We start from the raw sequence: 5,554 nt of genomic DNA, 5'->3' as shown, positions 1-5,554 counted from the left end.
GTATATATTATTTCCAACAAGTCTGTTGCTCCCTCCATTGTTCCGGAGAACGGAGTCTTAGTCATCTTGCCCATGAGGCATGGTTCGCAAGCATCAAGTGATTCATAATCAAGTGATTTCAAAATCTCACCAACATGGAGTTTCTTTATGCGCTTTACACCAATATGACCTAAACGGCAGTGCCACAAATAAGTTGCACTATCATTATTAAACTTATATCTTTTGGCTTCAATACTATGAACATGTGTCTCACTACTATCAAGATTTAGTAAAAACAGACCACTCATCAAGGGTGCATGACCATAAAAGATATTACTCATATAAATAGACCAACCATTATTCTCTGATTTAAATGAATAACCGTCTGCATCAAACAAGATCCGGATATAATGTTCATGCTCAACGCTGGCACCAAATAACAATTATTTAGGTCTAAAACTAACCCCGAAGGTAGATGTAGCGTGCCGACGGCTCAGCCGGGGCATTCGGTCTTTTCGGTTTGTTCGGTTCGGTCTTTTCGGTCTTCTAAGAATTCGGTCTTCCATAATTGAATACCGAAATAATTTCGGTCTTTTCGGTTATTCACTATTCGGTCTTCGGTCTTTACTGTTCGGTCTTCGGTCCTGACCAAATAGACCAGATTAATTGCTATAACTTAGATTCCAGTACCAATACATTTTTACATTTGACCGGAAGTAATAAGATTCATATTTAACACAAAGTAAGAAGTGTGTTCGGTTGATGCCAAATGCAATCAATACGTAGAACAAATTTCCAGATTACTACAAGATGATGAAAATAGAACATAATCTTGTGCTTTTGTTGAGATCTGCCTTAATAATGCCTAGAAATAACAAAGAGATTTACAAATACATGTTCTGTACAAATGATATACACCATGTATATATCTTGTTTCAGGAAACGAGCACGGATGCACTATTGTGTATATAGGAATTATATACTCAGGATTTAAAATGCGTGAACAAAAGCCAAAGTGCAGAAATAAATAGAAAACAAATCTTCCATTTGCAAGGCCGATTTAATGTTGATACATAGATCATATAGTAATAAGAGGGTCCATGTCTGCAGAACAACCCAAATGACTACAGAAGCTGCTCCTGAATCTGCATCTGCCTCTAGATAGGCATAATCTCTCTCATTCAACTCCTCATCATGATGTTCAGATTCAGATTCAGCTACAGATAACATCTAAAACAAGAGAAATTTACTCGTTATTAGATGCACAAAGAGCAGATAGCAGTAATACAATTTGACATTAATAAAAAGCAAAAGAACTAGCCACATAAACATAATAAGACATTCATATTTAGATGGCTATTATGCTGGGCATTACTGTTATCAAGAGGTCATGCACACATTATTAATTTCAGTATAGGAAGGATATTTGAGATCGGATCAACCGGCATCAACAGTTTAAAAGGCCATAATTTGCTAAGATCTAAATGTTTGAACACATTTGCTTCCATGTAAATAATATCCAGGGCAACTACAACTGTTTTTCATGGAACACAAAGCAAGGGCAATGTGCAGCTCATTTGCTTCCTCTAGTTATGAACAGTACATAGTTCAACTTGTTGTCTCTAGGTGCTAACATTTGTCACAAAGCAAGGGTATGTATTGCCTACAAAATACATGCAGCCGTGCTTATTTTCATGGGAATCAAGGATGTTCATAGAGGGGTGGAGCAGCTTGCTTACCTTTAGTTGCAATGTGAAGAACAGAAAGAGGTCAGTAGGCGGCAAGTAGGCGAACAACGTGGAAGAGGACTGCAACTACTGAACCGGCAGTCGGGAGGTGGAGCACTAGCAGCGGACGGCCGCGTCGCGGGCAGTGGAGCGACCAACGAGGGGTCGGGGATGGCGGTGCGGGGCGCCGGTCTTCACTGGTCAGGGCCGCGGCTCGGAGCGCCGGACTTCATCGGTCAGGGGCGCGTGGTGCGCCTCGCTGCGCGCCGGCCGCCGGGGACTCGCGTCTCACGGGGCATCGGGCAGACCACAACGGCGGGCGGTGAGCGGCGGCTAGGGTTTGTAGTGGGAGAGAAGAAGAGGAACGCAAGTGAATCGGCTGCCGGCTGGGCTGGTTCATGTGTGACTCGTGAGGTGAGGACGTGCTCGTGTGTAGTCGTGTGTGACCATTGGGCTGGCTGGATGGGCCTTAGGTAAACATGGCATTGCCTTTTGCGTATGGGCTCTTTTTAATTCGGTCTATACGGGCTATTCGGTCCTGAAGACAAAGACCGAACAGACCATAATTAGTTCGGTCTTCTATTTGTGCAAACCATATTTTATTCGGTCTTTTCTAGTTCGGTCTTTTCGGGTTCGGTCTTGGTCTTTTCGGGTTCGGTCTTCGGTCTTCGGTTTTTATGTCCAGAGTGACCGACGGCGATCACATCGACTTTGGAGCCATTTCTCACGCGCATCGTCACCTCGTCCTTAGACAATCTTCGCTTAATCCGTAGCCCCTATTTCGAGTTGCAAATATTAGCAACAGAACCAGTATCAAATACCCAGATTTTACTGCGAGCATTAGTAAGATACACATCAATAACATGTATATCAAATATACCTTTCACTTTGCCATCCTTCTTCTCCGCCAAATACTTAGGGCAGTTTCGCTTCTAGTGACTAGTCCCTTTGTCGTAGAAGCACTCAGTCTCAGGCTTAGGTCCAGACTTGGGCTTTTTCACTTGAGCAACAACTTGCTTGCCGTTATTCTTGAAGTTCCCCTTCTTCCCTTAAACCTTTTTCTTGAAACTGGTGGTCTTGTTGTGTTGGGGAACTTAGTAATTTCAAAAAAAAATCCTACGCATACGCAATATCAGGGTGATGCATAGCAACAAGAGGGGAGACTGTTGTCTGCGTACCCTCGTAGACCATAAGCGGAAGCGTTATGACAACGCGGTTGATGTAGTCGTACGTCTTCACGATTGACCGATCCTAGTACCGAAAGTACGGCACCTCCGCGATCTGCACATGTTCGACTCGGTGACGTCCCACGAACTCACGATCCTATAGAGTGTCAAGGGAGAGCTTCTTCAGCACGACGGCGTGATGACGGTGATGATGAAGCTACTGGCGCAGGGCTTCGCCTAAGCACTACAACGATATGACCGAGGTGGATTATGGTGGAGGGGGCACCGCACATGGTTAAGAGATCAATGATCAACTTGTGTGTCTATGGGGTGCCCCCTCCCCCGTATATAAAGGAGTGGAGGAGGGGGAGAGGCCGGCCTCCTAGGCGCGCCCAAGGGGGGAGTCCTACTCCCGGTGGGAGTAGGATTCCCCCTTCCCTAGTTGGAGTAGGAGAGGCAAGGAAGGGGAGAGGGAGAGAAGGAAAGGGGGGCCGAGGACCCCTCCCAATTTGGATTGGGCTTGGGGGGCGCGCCCGCTAACGAAGCTATCTACCTGGGGTAGGGTCATGGATCTGTTCAAGATACCCTCCCCAAGGACATCCCTAAAGGTACCAGGAGCATTCGAAGAAAAATCATCATCCACTCGACCATGAAGTTATGTTCCACTCGACAATCCTGAAGACACTCGACCGTATAGATAATCACTCAACTACCAGAAGATCTAGAGCCTTTCCACTCTGCAACGGTCGGGAATTAAGTCATAGCTTTAGTGGTCATTATGTATCTTTATTGCAGGCGTTACCAGTAACGTCTCCATCTTTATGTACCTTAAACCCCTTTGTAACTGAGGGCGGGAGGGGTCTGGCGAACTCTATATAAGCCACCCCCTCCTCAGGGATAGGGGTTCGCACTTTCTATAACACACACGCATATAATCCAGTCGACCGCCTCCGGGCTCCGAGACGTAGGGCTGTTACTTCCTCCGAGAAGGGCCTGAACTCGTAAAACTCTCGAGTACAACTCCTCCATAGCTAAGATCTTGCCTCTACATTCCTACCCCCCATTCTACTGTCAGACTTAGAACCACGACAGTTGGCGCCCACCGTGGGGCAGGTGTCTTAGTGACTTGTTGGAGAAGTTGCGATTTTTTCCGATCTTCACCGACATGGTTTCAGGCGGATGTTTGGCCAAGGGCCACGAGATCCATCTCGGTGCTCTCGTATTCATCGCCGACGACTCCGCTTGGCTCTAGGAAGCGCCACTCGACGTCGAGGCACTCCCCGTCCGCGGGGCAACACACTTTCGCACGTGCGTCCATAGCGTCCTCCATCGGCAGCCGTCGACTCAGTATCGGTCGGCTCCCGTGCCGACCTCCCTCCCCGCAGCCCGCCGAGGCAAACGTTTCGGTCGGTCGAGGCTTCAGCGGTGGGTGAGGCATGCGGTGGCTCGCCAATCGGCCACCCCCCAGGTCGCGGCAATCGAGCCCGACGAAACTCTCTACGGCCTGTTCGACTGGCTCCGTAGAGACTGCATCCGAGTGCGACAGCAGCGACCCCGCGGTGGGAGTTTTGATGGTCAATGGACCACATAGTCCTCCTGGCTTCACCCGTGAGGACAGAGGCGATGGTGGCGGCGATCCGTCGCGTGTCCACGAAGAGTACCGACCCGAACCCCTCTCTTCACAGAGGAGGGAGGAACTTCGCCGCCGGAACATGGATGCACTTCACACTCCTATCGTTGGAGAAACCCTTGAGGCTCAGGCCTTGGAGGAGGCGCGCCTAGCCAACTTGGCTGAGCGCACTCGACTGGAGAACCTCCAGCGCGCACTCGACGAGCATGCTCGGCAGCATATCCCCGAGTCCAGTCGACGCCAACTTTTTCCGCCTCCGACTCAGGTATACCGAACCCCGATCCAGAATCTCGCAGCTACGGCCCGAATAGCGGAGTCAATCCAACCTTCCCAGTCAGAAGCTGGTCAGGGTCTGGTGCAGATCCAGGCCTTGCTCCGTGCGGCGGGAGAGCAGAATACAGCAGTATCTCAGTCGCGGAATAGGATCCATAGAAGATCCGTGGTGGCAGACACTGTCCAGTCGGCTCACAGTCCGAGATCGCCTCCGAGGCGTGAAGGACGTGGAGACCGGCGAGACTAGTACAGAAGCCACGAGCAGTATGATCACCGACTCGATCACGACAATCGTTGTCGAGTGCCCACGCCTTCCCCAAGGAGTGGATCATACGTGCCTCGGCAATAGGATGACAGACGCCCTCACAGTGGTGGGCGAAGGATTCCAGTTGACCCCAGGGAACCGGGCTTTGATGCGAGATCTATTCTCGTTTAGGGTCTGGTCGACAGAAACAGAGCTCACAGAGAAGGTCCCGACAGAGATTTTCCAACCAGTAGCAGAATGCATGTCTCAGGTCCAGAGTGCTTCAGCAGAGCCATCGGGGCTGCGGTGATTCCTCCCAACTTCAGGTTGGCGACTGGCGTCAGTAAGTTCATTGGAGAGTCCAAGCCTGATACTTGGCTTGAAGATTACCGAGTGGCTGTTCAGATCGGTGGTGGCAATGATGAAGTGGCCATGAGGCACCTTCCTTTGATGTTGGAGGGCTCAGCCAGAGCGTGGCTGAATCATTTAGCGCCTGGTAGCATTTATACTTGGGAAGATCTTGCCCGAGTATTTG

The 5,554-nt window shown here is 49.4% G+C and overlaps 1 long non-coding RNA gene across 1 annotated transcript; it reads right to left on the bottom strand.

Annotated features, from left to right (window-relative positions):
- Window positions 1-841: 841 nt before the first annotated feature.
- Window positions 842-2,149, bottom strand: LOC125547666. Its single transcript, XR_007300722.1, has 2 exons — window positions 1,719-2,149; window positions 842-1,209 (listed from the first exon to the last, which is right to left on the bottom strand). It is a non-coding gene; the product is annotated as an uncharacterized LOC125547666 (long non-coding RNA).
- Between the last annotated feature and the right edge of the window lie 3,405 nt (window positions 2,150-5,554).

This window comes from Triticum urartu, chromosome 3 (assembly GCF_003073215.2).
Source record: "Triticum urartu cultivar G1812 chromosome 3, Tu2.1, whole genome shotgun sequence".
NCBI classification, from domain to species: Eukaryota; Viridiplantae; Streptophyta; class Magnoliopsida; order Poales; family Poaceae; genus Triticum; species Triticum urartu.
Note: the sequence above shows the minus strand (reverse complement) of the source record. Positions and strands in the feature narration are given on the sequence as shown.